The sequence below is a fragment of the Argiope bruennichi genome, chromosome 9 (assembly GCF_947563725.1).
Source record: "Argiope bruennichi chromosome 9, qqArgBrue1.1, whole genome shotgun sequence".
Taxonomy (NCBI): Eukaryota; Metazoa; Arthropoda; class Arachnida; order Araneae; family Araneidae; genus Argiope; species Argiope bruennichi.
This window is the reverse complement of record NC_079159.1, coordinates 117,526,621-117,545,685: the sequence shown is the minus strand read 5'-3', so window position 1 is coordinate 117,545,685 and position 19,065 is coordinate 117,526,621. Positions and strand designations below refer to the sequence as shown.

The following is a 19,065-nucleotide window of genomic DNA, read 5'->3' as shown; positions in this document are numbered from 1 at the left end:
GGGCGCAACGAATGGTGTTCCAAACGTACCAGGAGGCTGGGGCTCCTGTGAGAAAGAACAGCAGCCACTAAAATCGTTGGACTTTCAACACTCTGCTTAACGAGTTTGGATTTGATTTCAGAGGTGAGTCCTTTGGCACGTGTTTCTAAATTTAGAACAAAAAAATAACAAATGGGGCAACGAGTAAGTGATTATAAAATAATTAAGAATTTGAAATTAGAGTGTTCGTAAAATAATGATGAGACGGAGTTATTTATTTTCAGTCAGCGCCTACGCTACCAAAATGTCACGAGTCGAAAAACTGATGATTTTGTCTGTGGGAATATAAGTTAAAGAAAGTTAAATATAAGTTAAAGAATATAAGTTCCAGAATTTAAAGTTAAAAGAAAGTTATTTTCAAAACAATACATTTATAAAATCTCACTATTTTCACTTATCGTTTCGTTTCATCAATGGAATAATATTTTCATATCTAAAAGTAATTCGGTAGCACTGTCAGTTAGATTTCTTAGCGTTTAAATTGCTTAAAGCGACGAAATTTATCAAATCAACCAAAGGCTTTCTTTATATGACAAATAGTTACAAGATTTTTAATATATAAATAAAAGCGTTCAGCTGATTGCTTTTGAATGTTGAAGAAATTAATAAAGTAATTAAAATGGATTAATCATCACAGCATCAAAACAGTTATTCATGATTTTAAAAGCGTTGACACTATTTTATCTTTTATCTGAAAAAAAAAAAAAGTCTTGCCATTTTCCTTTTTTTTCTGTATTTCAAACTTTTATTCAATGTATTTTCTATATTAGTCATGAAGACTTTTATTTAAAGTTTTTGAACATGAATTTTAATCGCAGTGCATGACACAGTGGATTGGATGTTTTTTTTTTTTTTTTTTTTTTTCACTGGATAATATCTTGAGACGAAGATGTAAATAAAAGATTAAACCAATTAAAATATATTTCATATTTCGATCAGAGATTTTCCCCCTCCTAATTCCTAAATTTTTACTAGAAGTTCATTCCTTTTTTAAAAGGAGAACGATCAGAGATTTTGTTTCTGTACAGTAATAATTTAAATATATTTCATATTTCGCTTAGAGATTTTTCCCTCTTTAAATTTCCTTAACTTTTACCAGATGTTCATTCCTCTTTTGAAGGAGGACGATCAGAGATTTTGCTTCTGTATAATAATAATTTAAATATATTTCATATTTTAATCAGAGATTTTTTTCCTTCAACTTTCCAAAATTTTTACAAATTGTTCATTTATTCCTATTTTAAAGGAAGACGATCAGAGATTTTTTTTCTGTATATACAAAATGCATTTCCTTAAATACGCGGAAAATAGATTTTGCTCATACAGAAATTTTAAAAGATATCAGTTATGTCGATAAAATAAACTTGTTTTCCAAATGTCATTTTAATTTTTGCGCAGAAAACAGGGAGAGCTTGAATTATTCGTAAACTAACACATGAGCAGGAATGTTTAATATTCTCAACAATTGGTAAATTAATGTCCTTATACTTTGCAAATTAATTCATAACATTAGCATATTTCCCATGAAAATATTATTCTCTTTTAACCTTATAGCAGAAATTTTAATGGTATTTATAGTATTGGCATAATAAATCTTTAACATGTGGTAGAGATGCTGAAGAACATAGGAGAGAATCACCATGCTTTATTTGACAGAAAAACATATGGAAAATTGATTATCATCTTCCTTTTTGAAAATGGACAGAAATGTTTTGCAAGCGATCAAGTGTGAAAAGTCAATATCAAATAGGCCTTTTCAATTCTCTGTTTTGTTTCGTTAGTTTCTATTTAATGCAATTTTGCAGTAAAAGCGCAGTAATGGCAAATGGTAATGGTAAAATTTGCAGTAAAAATTGATTATCATCTTCCTTTTTTGAAATCAAATTGATTATCATCTTCCTTTTTTGAAATCAAATTGATTATCATCTTCCTTTTTTGAAAATGGACAGAAATGTTTTGCAAGCGATCAAGTGTGAAAGGTCAATACCAAATAGGCTTTTTCAATTCTCTGTTTTGTTTCGTTGGTTTCTATTTAATGCAATTTTGCCATTACCATTTGAGTAATGACAAATGGTAATGGTAAAATTTGCAGTAAAAGTAAAATAATGGGAACAGATTTTGCAATTTAGAACAGTTATCAGTTGATGAAGACAGCAATTAACCCAGCCTCCTCGTATCCAAATTTCTACGCCACTGAGGACGACTTCGATCCTCAACTTCAGATTTAGTGTATATCTATTTCACATACATTTCTAATCTTGGACGAAATCATGTTTCGAATCTTGTTTCTCTGAGGATGAAGGCTGAGTGCTGATAGAGTGGAGAAAAAGTGGAGCTAATATTCAGTTCTTAGAATTCGGATTAACTTCTCTTGATTATTTTAAGCAAGAATTATTGTTTTAGGGTTTATTTTCCAAAATGAAGTAAACCTTCTTTGCTTGTATTTTTGTTATTAGTAATATATCCATGTTGCTATTGAATTTGAGATACTTCCAAACTTGCAATAAATATGCATGTCGTCCACTTCCTGAATTTGAGATACTTCCCATCTTGCAATAAATATCCATGTCGTCCACTACCTGAAAATTCGATACCGCAATCGGCAGAAACATTTAGAACATGATTCTCAAAAAAGACAAAGATTTTGAAGAAGAAATTTAAAAAAATGCCTTAATTTCCTTCAAGTGGATGGAAGATAAAAATCTGTAGTCTGTGCCAACAGTGAGATTAGTTTACTGGCTGTTACAAGTCTCTCCATCATACATGAGCGTTTAGTGACATCACGGATTAACTAATCGAGGGAGTCCAGATTAATGAGTTAATGGTTCAACTGTTGTATCAGCAAAAAAAAAAAGCTTCTGATAAAAAGAAGCAAATTAAGCAAGTAATATTTAGCAAAAATCAATTTGCTTATTTAGACTTACACAAAATCAAGCTGAGCAATTTAACTTCCTTAACAGTCAAAGACAGAGATTCGCAACCTGGGTTTCATGTACTCCTGGGGGTACGCAGTGGAACATTTATGAGGGAACGAAAGTATTATTGGATTTTCATGTTGAAATCACAAAATTTACCTTTTAAGATACAAAACAAAAGGGATTAAAATGAATTTTTATTTTTTTTTTTATTTTTCTAAATAGTTCGGAAGCTTATTGAATAACAGTAGAAGAAGATTACAAAAAATTCAATGCTAAATCAACAAAATATTTAATACCTTTTCTCGAATATAGAATGTTTAAAAACCTATATATCCTCATAGTGTGCATATCGTAATATGTATGTAATTTACGCATATTGTAGCACCCCATATGAAATAGCATATTTTTTATTTGAACTAAAAGAAAAACACAATTTTTTGAAATACATTTAAGGATCACATTCAAATTGTCATCCATTGGAATAAATAACAAGATGAATCATAGTTAGCTTTCATCATGAATGAATGCGAAATTATTTCAATGTGGTTTTTATTTGCTCGGAAGTGGATGGTTATTAGGCTGTTATAAAATGGAGATAAAATATTAAATAAAAAGTATTTACTTAAAATATAATGAAATTAATTAGAGTCGTTTGACTCTTAAAGTAACCGAAATCCTTAACAACATTAAAAAAATTCTTTGAGAGAAGGAATGACTGGACAGCATGATAATAAGGGGGAATTCAAAAATGAAAAGACTTACCAAAAATTCGAGAGGAAATAAAGATTGGAAACCGCGATCTAAGATGTTGTATTTCAAACTTTTGGGATATTTTAACCGATTAAAACCAACAATAAAATTTATATATAAAAAAAAGGCTTACAATTTCAGACGTGCATTTTTGATTCTTCGATATCTCTAAAAATGAGATTCATCTGTTGTTAGCTATTTCTATCATGCCATTAGAGGGCATTGTCCTGGAAAGTACTATCTGTTATCTTCTAGGTTGTCATGTGCATTTATGTATATATGAGGGCATTTTGTATATTTACTTACAAAAATGAGGGCATTTCGCTACTGGGTTCTGCTATTAATAAATATTGTATTAACTTTCTACGGTTGGTTAATTCTGATAAGTGCTGTAGATGTAGAAGTAAAAGAAAACACTGCATAGTTTTGACAGCTTTGGAAAAACAGGATACAGAATGTGGATGTTGACTGTTAATTAAAGTTCAACTGTTCAACCTGTCATGTTTTCGTAGGAGGTGAAGATGCATCTGGCAGAAAATTCATTCATCAGAGTACTGAAAAATTTTCTAAATTTAAAGTCAACTTAAATTTCTTAGTGTGTATTGTTGGAAAAGTTATAATCTATGAGCGCTGTGTAAGTAAACCTCGCAAAAGAAAGAAAAAAATGATAAAGAAATGTGCTTGATTTCTTTTAGATTTAAACACCCTAGAAACAAATAAAATTAAGCTAATGAAAGATAAGAGCGTTAAATACAAAATCTTTTTAAAGAAAATCATTTTACTTTTTTACTTTTTCTTTCAAATAGCACTTTATTAAGAAAATACAACTAGCAACTGGTTTTTCACGCTTCAATAAGTAGAAAATAGGAAGCTGAAGAACAAAATAAGTTGCTTTTTTTTTCCAAAGGATAAGGAAAACTGACTTATTTAATGTAATTTACTGTATATGTAATACTCTTTTTTTTTACTTTTAGAATTGATTTAAATCTTATTTTGAATAATATTTGACTCATGCTACAACAATTTTCTGTCATTAACCTACTAATGATTACTAATGAAAATCTTCGTAGAGGTAGTATTACTTTCATAACAGGAAAACTTCTGAATCGCTAATAGCAGCTGAACTTATGACTCTCCTATTAGCATATATCTATAAAATATAATCTACAGTCACCTCTTGCATTTGGAAGGTTCGTATTGAAACACACAGTTTAAAAGACAATTTTTGATGATATTTTAGATGCAATCGTCGTAATTAAAGTAAAAGACGGTCAAAGGCGTCTTTTAAACTTATTGATACTGGGTGATAAGAAATTTATATATTATTTAAATAACTGTATTTCTTTCAAAACAAGAAAGTTTCTTTTCTCCTCTTTAAAATGTATTAAGCAAGTGTCTGTTAGTATAAAAGCTAAATGCTGTTTATAGGCATTTATTCACATGTCTATCCATCTCTTCAATGTAACAAATGCGTGGGTTATAGTAATTCATATTTAAAATACATATCAGCATGTGTAGATTGCAGAATAGTTTTTGAATGTTTATATCAAAATTTGAATTTATTTTTATTTAGTTCTTTTTCATATTCCTTTTTTATGTAAGTTTTCATACTAGGTTTATAATGATTTTTAGTTTTGGTAAATGAATAAATAGACGTTCCATATCTATTTAGCTGTTTAAAGAATGAGGAATTCTGCTTCCAGAATCAGAGGAATCGACTGAAGTTTTGTTCTGTATGCTTTTCAGTTTCTCTACCCAAATTAATACAAACAGATGTAGAATCTGGGAAATTATCAGGAGTAGCAGAAATATTTACCATTATTCTCAATGCACTATTAATAACACTGCTCGTTGGGTACCAAATTATTTATGTATATTATTGGTATTTTGGAACATTTTCTCCCATGGTTCATATACCACGTCGACTCACTGGTAAGATCTACACTTCAGAAATCTAATTCAACTGTAAAACCATCGTATTAGCGGGCCCGATACATACTACATTTGCCGAGATCAGATATCCTCCTACTGGTGAGGTCGGAAAATTTGGAAAGAGGATGCCGGCTCAGGTGTCTTCCTTGTCACTTGATCATGGTTAAAAATGAGAAGGCTCGTTCTAAAAAGGTTCCCATATTGCCTGAAAATGAAAGTAAATCTATATATAAATAACGTTGCCATATGTAGCATAGAAATCGCTCTTATTGATGGTTGCCGAATGGCAAACTTTCAAGTGTAAATAAATCACTATACGAAAGTTTCAAATTGCTTCATTGAATGTTCATAAATCTGAGTTTAATTTAATACTTTGCCTTTGTTAATAAATGAAGCACCAAAATATAATTAGAAATGCTCTGGATAGGGCTCACCAAACTCTGTTCACTCAGAGGATAAGAGATGCAAATGAATTCAAGAGATAGGCGTCAAACAAAGTTTAACTGAGTAAGAAAATAGACTTGAACATTGTCAGACGAGTAATGGTTAAGTCTTTTGTTTGGTTTCCACATTGTATTAAATTTCTTTTTTATTGATATCAATTTCATTTTTGCAAAATGTTTTATTTTTAATATTTTTAATCTAATCCACAATTTGTAAAAATTAATTTTTAATATTATGATAAAATACAAATTCATCCATTAAAACATACAATGACCTGTTTTTGCCAATGTTAAAATAAATATTAAAAAAAAACATTCTTTTAGACATTAATCCAGAAGAAGAATTTCCAGTTCCGCTTTTATTTCGTAGTATATACAATTATTTTAATTATTATATTTTGCTTTAACATATTTAATTAAATTCATTTTTATTAAATAAAAAGGTGAATTTTTTAATAATTATGTATCTTGTATATTGCCGCATTGAAAAATGGCAGGCCACTCCCCATGGCCGAATGGTCATAGCACTGATCTCACAATCCACTCCACTTACAATCAAGAGATCGTAAGTTCGAATCCCGCTAGAGATAATTCGATTCACAGTTAGTGTAAATATTTAATTCCTTGATTTTATGTTTTCATTTATTTCATGTTCCAGAAGATTCTAGACCTTTCTTTTGTTTACCAGACAAGTGTACTGGACTTTTCTTACTGTCTCCAGAAAAGTATTCTGGAACTTTCCCTGCTCGTATAAAAGTAGAATATCTGTCAGTCTCTGAGGTTAAAGTTGAGTTAATAAGTTGGTTTAGCTCTATTTCTTGTGTGTGTCATTGCGTTCCACACTAAAGTACCTACGTGACAATATTAATATTTAACATTCTAAAAATCAATCTATGCAAATAAGCTGATAGCCAAAAGCGGCTAGCATAACTAAACTTTCAAAGTTTTTTTCCAAATTAATTAGCTAATCTTGAACTTGGAAACATTATGTTTCAGAAGAGCTCATAAAAAGAAATTCGTCAGAAATATCTTCTTGTTTATGTGAAAGGAATTAATTCATTCTCTAACTAAAGTTTTGCTAGAATTTTATCAAAATAGCCATTCGATTAATTCATGAAGAAAATTAATTACCCAATTATTTTTGTTAAATAACATGAATTTATGAAACTTTGATCTCATTCAGTAATTTCCCATGTAAATATTCATTCAAAGAAAGTATACATTTTGTTTTCGGCCTCTTAAGGTATTCGACTAGGTTCGGAGATGAATTTTTAAAAAATAATGCATAAACATTTTTACTGTACCAAATAGATAAAACAGACTTGAAAGGTTACTATTAGAAGAAAAAATACACTCGTTACCTTTAATTTGTGAAAAAACTGCTTATTTAATGAAAATTTAGCAAAACTTTCAGTGTTAGAAAAAACAGTGTTCGTTAAAAAAAATAATGGAAGTATTTAATTTTTATTTCACCAACATATAGTACAAACTACATAGAATTCAACAGACCACAGGATAAAAACTATTTTAATAAATACAAATTTTATGAGCATTTGAAGTTGCCATTAATGAGTTTTTGCCAAAATGTGTCCATGTTTTAAATTGAAAGTGTCTGTAAAACATGTCTATTTTAAAAATCTCTGTCTATCACATCCTTAAAGGCTTTGGATGCATGTATGCCAAATTTCATGAAATGTTATTGAATTGATTTTGATATATCATGTTTTCCGTGAATCAATCACAGAAATATTTATTCTTCAGAAAATTCGTTTAGATATTGTTCTTGCAAATTAGTTCATTCAAATGCGCTGGAAACAAATGTACTTTTCAAGCCTTTTTAATAAAAATGTCAAAAATAAGCAAACAACGGTTGAGTAGGTAGAGAGTTAATATAAACATATCAAATACTATTTTGGAAATTTTTAAGGTAAAAATAAAACAAATCTCTCATTTTCGGTTACAAATACCACTGTTTCTGATTTCATTTTTATTTGTTGTGTATTATTGAAATTACAGTATCTTTAGTCCTATCCCACATATTTTAAAAACAAAGTCTGTTTTAGAATCTATGAAGTTTGGACTTTATTTTCAAATCATAAAAATAATTTCACATTTTTTTTTGAGAAAGCATTTTTACAACCTAAGTCGGATGCCTTAACATTTTTCCTCACTTATGATGCAGATACTTATTATCCGCCTCATTCATTTTGCCTACGTATAATGGCTCATAAGGGAAAACAAAAATACTCATTTTACCGCTATCGATCAAGGCCGCACACATAATTTTCCAATTATTGAAGAAAGGAAAAGGTTTATGATATTTTAGCGAATTTTCTTCCAATTATTAAGAAAACCGGAGGGAAAACCCGTTTATTTATTTTTTCTCCTCACCCTTCAGCCGAAGATTCTCGAGCGCACGAAACATGCGCCTTTAGCTCTTGCACATTAAAATGAGATTGCGCTGAGTTTTTGGAAACTTAATTTCACTTGTGTTTTACAGATTTAATGTAATATTTTAAGCAATAATTGATATTTATATTTCATTAAACGGATAAGTACCAAACATATTAAAAATATCATAGCACGGTAAAGATAATGTGCACATGCCATACATAATTGTATTAGAATTGTGTTGTTGCATAATGTGTGTTTGTTCTTTTAAAAATTTCATTTTATGTACTTATGCTTACATGAGCTCATATGGCATAGAAGAAATATACATATCGCTATATGAGCATAATTTTCATTTGAAAATAAATATTTGATCCAAGAAGAAGCATCTAGTGTTTAAATTAAAACGTACAAAATTCATAGTTTCGAATCGAATCAATTTACTGTTAAAATTGCTCAAAAATGAGAATTTTTTTCCCTAATGAAAAACAAAAGTAGCTTCATTAACATATCAATTATTCTACTAGAAAATACGGGAGGGGGGGGGGTTCTTTTCGAGTTCCCATTGATGCCTTAATCTATTAAAGAATCGAAAAACAACTACTCTAGAATAATTTTGACAAAAGTAATTCTCATTCGAAGAGATTTATTGAACGTTTAGATAATGCTTCCTCTTGAATGGGGAATTAAATATTGTTTCTCTGCTCATGGACTTGGTTACAGAACTTCATAAACTCTTTAGAAAAATGTTATGTCTTTAAGCAAACTGATTTCCGGATTTTTTGGCTCACAATAAATGTAAATAAAAAAGCCGCCAAACCATTAAAAAAGCGGGGAAAACAAATTAATTTATAAAATTTGATAAAATGAGACCTCTAAATTTAATTGAAGGATTCAATAAAAGTAATCTGGTCTAACAAATAAATAGGTAAAGATAATATTATTTTTGATAAATACAGAAAAATCTGGATTTTTTATAAGATTTATGGTGGAATTTACCCCCATAAGGATCTTTAGGCAATGCAGATTTCGGAGTATATTTTTTTATTTTTTTTGTTGAATTCAATTTAACTTATGCAGCAGTTTTAAGTGACAAATATTATGACACACCAAAATATCAAAATATTTGACTATGGATTACATCTTCAAGAGTTGGTGTCAGTGTATCGAGTAAAAAAATTAAATTGAAAAATAATATCAGACATGGTAATAAGTTGAAATACTTTTTAAAAATGAAATACTCTAATACAAAGTTTGTCAGGACTGTTAGTTCCAAAATTAGTAAATGAAGAATTTTCTAAATTTAAACGCGATCTGATTATTATTTGAAATTAGTTCGAGTAACGGACTTTATAAATCACATGAAAGTAAAAATCTGAAAATTCCGAAAAAATTGAAAATCCTGAAAAAAATTCTTGAAACTTTGGTCCTCCTTATCTTACGCGTTCTTTAGACGGTCTCTCTCATTTACTCTTGTCTGCTTCACCGATTTGATAATACGACCATTTCTATTTAATCAGTCAAGGCCATAGCTTAAGGTGCAAATATCAGCAAGCATATGTACAGAAGAAATAACTCTAAATATTTTGAAATTCTTCAGTATCATTTATGAAAGACCTCATAAAACGCTTTTTTTACTATACACTTATTGAAATATTTCTTGCCTGTACAGATGGAATTTTATAATATATCTTATTTTTTCAGATTTTGTGCAGTTGTGTATTCTTTACGACTTTATACTAATATAAAATTTTTATAATATAACAATCAAGTAGTCAATTAAGTGAATTAAATTTTTCTTTCATATATGTGACGCCACTTGATAGTGGATTTGACCAAAAAATGATTTTCAATGTTCCATAATATTTATAATAATAAAATTTAGTCTTAATTTAGTCTTTTAGTCTTATTTTCGGAATCACTGATTAATTATTATTTAGTCTTCATGGGAAAGTTTCCAGGAGTAAACTTATTCTTAATTAATTCAAATTATAATTAAAAATTCAAAAAAAACTTTCTCAGAGGAAAACAGTTTTATCTTCCAATATATATATATATATGAATATGTATGTATGTGTGTGTGCATATAGCAAGTTTGGTAGCTCTAAGTTAAACTGTATGGTTTATAGAGTAGGGTGGAACGAAAATGGCCTTTTTTTTATTTTTTTATTTTTTAGATTTTAGTTTGGTAATAGTTCCGAAAAGCTGCCTTTTAGGTTCAAAATCAATTTTTAAAAATTTGTTAGCAATATTACATTATCTTGAAGTGCCGCAAAAAGCTTGAAATTTGTAAAAAAGAATTGAAAAAAAATGGATATTTTTAAAAAGGGTTTTAAAAATTTTTTTCTTAGATTTAACTTTTCTTCACTTTTGTAAAGAAAAGTTAGTTTTTACGTTCAAAACGAATTTTTAAAAATTCTGACTGAATACAACAATATCTCAAGGTACAGCAAAGAGCTTAATTTTTTTTAAAAATTTGAGAAATTAACTTTGATAAAATATTTGAATTTTTCTTTCATATAATGTTACAAAGATGATATTAAATATATATAAGCATTACAGTTGTAAAAAATTATTAATTACAAATTATAATAATAATAAAAATATTTTTACGTCAAATTTTGCGTTTCTGACTTATGTATGCTTAATTATTACAAAAGTCACAGCTGCAAAATGTTTGTTTCTACTTCAATGCCCCAATAAGCTTATTTAAAATTAAATTTTGGAATATTCACGCGTGAGTCAATTTTTGCCCTTATATATCCTTCTCTTGCGATTGAACCACAGACATTTTGAACTCATTCGGTCACGAGTTTCACAGCTCTTTCCACTGCTTTCATATGACAAGGAAACTGGGGAAAGTCGATAACCGAATCCTCTGTACTATTTGGTTCAGCTTTAGATGCCCTCTGTATAAAGTCTTTGAGAGAGTCACTGGAAACGCGTGGGGGTTTCAATTTCGTCATTTTCAAACCATGAGATCATGTCGATGTAATCCTTTGCATTGAAGTTTATGTTTGGAACTTTAAACTTCCTGACTTTGTCCTTACTTTCTGTTCTTGCTTTTGAAACACGTCTAAACCAAGTTCTTTTTGAACTTTACGTTTATAATTTAGCATATACAAAAAGTATATTTTCCGAAGCAACAAAGTACCCATTTCTTTGAATAATCTGACCTATAACGTTCTTGAGAACATCAGAGAGATAGCGTAAATATGAGATAAGGTTAAAAAGATCTTTGGAACCATAAGTACATGGAAGTTTTAATAAATATTAAAACCACACAGGCACCTGGTAGTTTTATTTCTTTTTTCTATTTGATGGATCTGGTTGGTTTGCCTCTGTTTGTAAAGAACACTGTTGTTCTTCAACGTTGTCATTGTCGCCAGTAATCATTTCTAATACACTAGTATTTTTTGTCCGTTCTTGATTAAACTTAACTATTCTCTGTAGTTCTTTACTCTTTCTTGCTTCTTTCTTCCTCAAAGCGCTTGTGGTAGTAATATCATTATTACCTGTAACCATTTTCCTGTTAGAGAGTTGATCGTTTAGAACCTTTTATTCCATAACTGATACTTTTTTTTCTTCTTTTATACAAGTCGGCAATTTCAAATAAACGTCTAGCTTCTTCCCTAAATTCTGTGAGGTTGGAATCAAACTTATCTAAACATTTTCTGCTTTTAGAGTTTAATAAATTTCGGTATTTAGTATGATAAGCACTTGTGAAATTCTTTTGCTAGAAGCAACAAGAATAGAAGCTCTTGGCCACATTTGTTCTATTATGGGAATTAAAGTGTCACATATTTCGCTTACAGAAGGACCTTCTCTGAAGTAATTTTGAGATTATGTCTCATATAACAGTAGCACTAGTTTCGCAAGTAGTGAATTCAGCTTCAAGCAAATCACTAAATGTCCCAAAAATAAATCACTCGGATATTTGTCTTGTCTTCACTAATTTAGACTGAGCTATTTTTACTCACAGCAAAGCGCACAAATTAATCAGTTACGCAATAGACGGAGTAGAGACACTAATTCAACTGAACGCGGCAAAGCTACTGATTTGAAACCAGCTCTGCCCTTGTCACCGAACGTAGACAAATTTCCTCCTTACCTCAATAACAACCACTCCGGCGACGACTCAGTGCCATGCCACTGGGATATTAAAACTGTTTTTATACTTTTATTCATATTATAGCGCTTATTTAAAGCATATTATTTCATAATCGAGGTACGAAAAAAACCTTAAAAAGTTGCAAAAATTGTGTTTTTATGAAACTTTAACTTCGTTGCGGCACCTCAAGATGTACTCTAATATTTTCTATAATTTTTATTTATCTTATCTATACAAAAAGGCAACTTTTCTGCTCTACTACAAATAAAATATCGAAAGTTGATTATTTTGTAAAAATACTTTAAAATGTAGCAAAACTTTCAATTTTATGAAACTTTAACGTCCTTGCGGCACTTCAAGACCTATTTCAATATATTTCATATTTATAATTTATTTTATCTACACCAAAAGGCAACTTTTCCGCGCTATTACAAATTAAAAATCAAAAATTGATTTTTTCGTTCCACCCTACTGTAGAGTGCCAGACAAATACGCAGTACTCTTTTTTATTATTATTAGAGATGAGAAGAAGAGGAAATAATTTTTAATAAAAAAATTCTAGCGCTGAAAATATATGCAACAAAAACGACTGCTCTGATGAAAGATGGTATGGATGCAATAATCAATCATTTATCGAATTTCTTTTATTTATTCTTGCAGCTGACAATTTTATGATCTAAATATTAAGATATAAACATATAAACTCATAACTCATTGTCAGCTAACCCGATCTGTAAACCTAGCTTATAAGGTCTTGTATTTAATCAGTTGCGGATGACCAGACACTCATTTTCATAGGATTAAGAAATAAATTTACTTCGCATGAAGAAAGAATTTTCTTACGAAGCTGTCATTTCCATCATTAGAGAGAATTATGAGCTGTCATATTTGTTCTTTAACTGTTCGGAATATTTAGAGGAAATTGTTCAGTATTTAACTTTAATCTCTTTCCATATAATTCCGTTCTGCTATGCATTCTGTTATCTATTTTGGACAGTTATTATATCTGAAATGGAAAACAGTCCATTCCATCTGCTTTCCTTTTTACACACTAGTAGAAGAGCTATTGCATATAGCAAAGTATTAAAAGTAAAGAAAAGAAAAGAAAAAGAAAATTATCTAACACCTCACACGACTGTTACTTATTATAACTTAACATTAGAAATCATATTAAAGCATGAAATGTTCCTATACTTACACCTGCTACCATGGGAATATAAACACATTTGAGAAGAAAATATTAGAATTTCGGAAGGTTAGCTCGGATAGAATTTTAGTCTACTTTCATTAAAAAGAAAGAGAGAATTCTCCTACACGTCATCTGATTATTTGAAAACGATTTTTGATTTGATATGGAATCGATGCAATTTTGTAGTTTGATTTTTGAATATTTTTTTAGAACCTTAAAGGCAGCTTTATGCAATACATCATTTCTATTTCTGCATAAAATTTTGCAGAAGCGACGAGTACAACATATGCAGCAATGGTTTTAATACACTGCTTTCCTTATTCAAGATGTATGCGCATCTATATATTTCTCAAACTTAAACTTATTGAGTAGAAAAAATACGGAATCTTATAATTTCATAAAAGTTTTGCATTAACAATTTTATAAAATAAAGTATAGCATTGTAATTTCATAGTTTTTATTTTATTCAATTAAATTCTAAAAATAAATTTCTCAAAATTAGTTAAATTTATGTGTTATTCTAATAACGATTCGAATCCATGTTATTTTCTCATTAATACTCTTTTTAATAAATAAATCAATACCCTTATTAAGAGTATTAATTTATTTATTAAAACACTGACTATAATTGCAGTTTTTAATCACTGAATTATTTCCTTGGATTTAATTTAATAAAGTTAATGTTTTGCATCAGTGAAATATAATATTTTTTAACATAAAACTGTTAATTTCTTCAACATTATTTTAGAGCAAAATAAATTAAAAATCAATTATCAGTTAAAATTTTCATGTTTCTAATCATTGTGTTAAATTTGAAAATAAAATCTAAGAGTTTATCATCTTTAAATATGCTCTTTACCAGATTGTTCTTTTTACCAATTCCTTGTGTTTTCATATTAAAAATAAAATTCATGTTTTATTCAAAATATGTAAGTAATCAGCGTTTCATTCAAAAGATTTTTATATGCGACAAATATCTTGGTAACTCAGTTTCTGGCATTATGTTTCCGTATTTTTAACAATAAAATTCTAGTTTTACATTGTTATGAGATAAAACTTTAAAAAAAAATGGAATAGGAAAAAAGATAATTTACTTATTATACATGATTAATAAAAATATTCTGCCGTTGCAGCGTTTTTATGTTATTATATAATCTAAAAAAATATCGGAGTTTGAAAAGTAATTTTTATTCTCTAATTCGTATGGGTTTATTTCATTTTATTTATTTTAATTTTAGCAAAAGATACTTCTCTTGAAAACTTTCATCGATAAGTTTCTTCTTAACCTTCTTTTATTCGACTTCAACTTATTACGAAATTAGAGGTGCAATAATGGAATCTGGCAGAGGGGGAGTGGAGTTACGTTTTTTCTTCCTTGTATCTCTGGACAAAAGAAAACCGCTTTTTTCTTCCAGCCAGACAACGTAAAATTTTCTACTTTTTAAAAAATATATAGTCTGCCTCTGGTGAGTTGGCGTTGCAACATAAGAACTGCATGATATCAGACGAGTCAATTTTTACAGGTTAGGAGACGAATCAAGATTTGCTATCTGGTTGCGTTTCATTCTTTCATAATACGCGATTGAAGCAATAATGAGATGCCTGCTTCTCATGTGATAAAATAAGCAATAACAGTAGACAGTTATTAATAAGATTTATAGAAATTTAAGCTGTTGATACGATTTGCTTTTCCGTGAAATAATTTTGTCATTAACAAGATATAGTTCCTTTTCCTTCCAGTTTCAAGGTTTTGATAGCTGTAAAAAGAGCTAACTGACATGCGGAAAAGCTGAAAGCTAAGTGTGTAGCCTATCAACGATAGCTTATGTTAACAGTCAGTTTTAAAGCAATACTAGAGCTATTTTAGGGTGGATCTCGTAATTTTGAGCCTCGGTCAGTTGACGAAGACGACGTCTGAGCTGGCGCACTCCTCTCCAAGCATCTGATCCCCACAAGCGGGAAGGAAATGGCCCCGATGGATTTAGCATGCACCACGCCCTCTTGCATGACGGAATGTGGTCTCGAACCAGAAATCCTCGATTTCGCAGTCGAGACCTTACCACTGCGACCCCATAACATCAATCATTATGATGCAATTAATAATTTTAAGAAATAAAAACTAGAAATTTATTTTAGCATAGGAAATAATTTAGTGCACCAATTAAAAATGTTAACATTTTCATTACTTTTTCTATTATTTAATGTTTAATATATTTCTCTAATTTAAATATTATGGAATTTTGCAATAAGTTTTTCTCATATTCGCCTCCAGGTTATGTCACTTATGTGCAAGTATAACTTATTTAAAATAAATCGTTAACTCATAACAAAATGCAGAACAAATTAAAATAAATTATTTTCATGGAGAACAAAGACTTTATAGAATTTCAGAACACTTACATTTCCTGAAAAAGATAAAAATTTCAATGCAAAATAACATCCTCATAAAAACTAAACAAATTTTTTTAAAATGAGAATAAAATTTATTTTCATATAGTATATTTCCATAAAGTATAAAGCTTCGCTAGCATGTGTACAACTACATTCCTTACTCGGAGTCCAAGATCTCGAGAAGAAAATAAGCTCTTGATACTTGAAGGATTTTCCATAACTTTGACTCTTTGTTCAAATTTCTTCCGAGAAGAATAATTGTTTCTAATTAAACGGAGAAGAAGGATTACCGGATTCCCTCCTGGAGGGGTGCAGAGCTCCAATTCCCGGCACAATTACGAGATGCACCTACACGTGATTCCCACAAATCTCCCAAAACGATCGATTTCAATTACCTTTGGTGAGACGGAGGCGTTTTATTCGTAAGCACGAGCACGAAAGATAAAAAAAAATTTTTTGTTGAAAGCGGCAAAGATACGAACCAATTAAATTGTTTCGATAAACGCCCTCAAAAATATTTTTGAAAAAAAAAAAATTCTCTACGTTCAATTCAAACAGATACAAGAGATTTTGTTTATTAACTAGACTAAATCAATGCTTATTAATAGTTTCACGTAATTGAAAGATTAAAACTCACCGCTTAGATCATTTTTAAAACAGATTTAATTTGCCATGATTCTGTCCTGGAATATGCTGTGATTAGATGATGGCCATAATGATATCTGCTATCATTGTGTATGCATGTGTGTATGGACACTATATATATATATTAATAGTAGTTGTAGTAGAAATGCAGGTTTGATAAGCAGTGAAGAGACTTTGTTTTTTTAATTTTGTTTTATTCTCTTCCGGGTGGCAGGCATGATTATTTACAAGAATGCGCAGCGCGACACAAAAGCAGAAGTAAAGAAGGGAAGGAAGGGCCGAAACAAATGATCACTAGTCTTATATAACATGGGATTTCCGGCCACGCGCCAATTTAATACACGTGGTGATCTTTGACACCTTGGCAAGGGCACCGATGGGATCACTTTCATTTGATACGTAGATTGATTGCGCAGTAATTTTTACACAGTTTCAGTTGAATTAATTAAACAGAAAGTGGAATTGTATCAAGAGATAAGAGAATGAAATTACTATGGGCTAAATTAAGATGAAGTTTTGGAAATTAATTTGGATTAATATCAAATTAAATATCATTACATATACACAGTTTCAGTTGAATTAACTGAACAGAAAGTGGAATTGTATCAAGAAATAAGAGAATGAAATTACTATGAGCTAAATTAAGATGAAGTTTTGGAAATTAATTTGGATTAATATCAAATTAAATATCATTACATATACACAGTTTCAGTTGAATTAACTGAACAGAAAGTGGAATTGTATCAAGAAATAAGAGAATGAAATTACTATGAGCTAAATTAAGATGAAGTTTTGGAAATTAATTTGGATTAATATCAAATTAAATATCATTACATATACACAGTTTCAGTTGAATTAACTGAACAGAAAGTGGAATTGTATCAAGAGATAAGAGAATGAAATTACTATGGGCTAAATTAAGATGAAGTTTTGGAAATTAATTTGGATTAATATCAAATTAAATATCATTACATATACACAGTTTCAGTTGAATTAACTGAACAGAAAGTGGAATTGTATCAAGAAATAAGAGAATGAAATTACTATGAGCTAAATTAAGATGAAGTTTTGGAAATTAATTTGGATTAATATCAAATTAAATATCATTAGATTGCATTCAAGTATTTTCCTCCCAAGTATTATCCAGTTAATTATCGTGCCCGTTCGTTCAGACATGTATTGAGCAATCAGAAAGTGAATGTCTTCCTTATTACTTTCTCGTATACGAAATATAGAGAAAATATTGAAATCGTTCGAAAAATTTGAACTCTTGATTTTGACGCTCTCAGGGTTTTAGACTGCCATGAGTTCTAAAAACACATTTTTGGAAAATGCCTGTTGTTTGTCTATGGCTAAAATTATTCAAAAACGTTTTGAGCTAGATGGATGAAATTTAGTATAAGGCCTTTTCAGTAAATCTGTAGATATCTATCAAATTTTGAGCAAAATCTATTCAGAGGAAAAATATGTCTGACCAGCTGTTCGAATATAAGTTAGCACTATAACTAAAAAACAAAGCAAGTTAGATTGAAAAACTTTGATACACAGATTTAACATCTATATTACCTAACAAATTTTGGGTCAAATCCAACAAGGGATTGAAGTTCTGTCCATCTTCAGAAATATATAAAAGCGATAACTCAAAAGGGCTATGATTTAAATATGTCAAATTTGGTATCTTATTTTGTGACTCCAATTGAAATTCGGTGCCGCATTTTAATTTCAATCGGTTGCGGGGGGGGCACAGATTTGAGGGGAGTGTCACAGAGTTCTTGAACTCAAGGTTCTTAACCTCCGGACATAACAGGTGAATAGAGTAAGGCAAGGTAATGAGATTACTCATTAAGTGGCTGGCTAAAACGTAAATTTACCTTTGTTAGAGAGTATGCGATACAATTTTGGGAACCATTCTCATTTAAAAAAACCATTCCGGCGTGTTCAATATTAAAATACTCACATAGAATTTAAGCTGATGGCATTAAGATTATCTTATTTCGAAACATGGGAAGAGAAACTACAGGGCCAAGCTCCCCCCCCCCTACAGGACCTGATCCTGCATTGTCCGTGGCACTCAATTTAAATAGCCTTATTATGAAATGAAATGCATAGAATGAGTGCATCCAAAGAAGAAATAAACTTGGAAACGAGGCAAAAACGGCCATTAACTGTTTGACCGGAAGAATTCCGCGCTTGCTTTCTGGCAGGCAGTGACTCCATTAAGGGAGAAGTTTAATTTCGAAAGTGAAGCGGATGGCC

The 19,065-nt window shown here is 29.9% G+C and overlaps 2 protein-coding genes across 4 annotated transcripts in view; one reads left to right on the top strand and one right to left on the bottom strand.

The window, feature by feature from the left end:
• The window catches only part of LOC129984028 (epoxide hydrolase 1-like), a 96,097-nt gene that overhangs the window by 25,689 nt on the left and 51,343 nt on the right, over window positions 1-19,065 (bottom strand). For 2 of the 3 annotated variants that reach the window (XM_056093781.1, XM_056093780.1), the window contains exon 2: window positions 5,707-5,844. The exons of the other annotated variant lie outside the window; for it this stretch is intronic. The gene's annotated coding sequence lies outside the window, so the exon portion shown is untranslated. The remainder of the gene's footprint in view (window positions 1-5,706; window positions 5,845-19,065) is intronic. 3 annotated transcript variants of the gene reach the window in all.
• The window catches only part of LOC129984026 (synaptic vesicle glycoprotein 2C-like), a 77,438-nt gene continuing 58,392 nt past the window's right edge, over window positions 20-19,065 (top strand). Inside the window, exon 1 of the mRNA XM_056093778.1 lies at window positions 20-123. The gene's annotated coding sequence lies outside the window, so the exon portion shown is untranslated. The remainder of the gene's footprint in view (window positions 124-19,065) is intronic.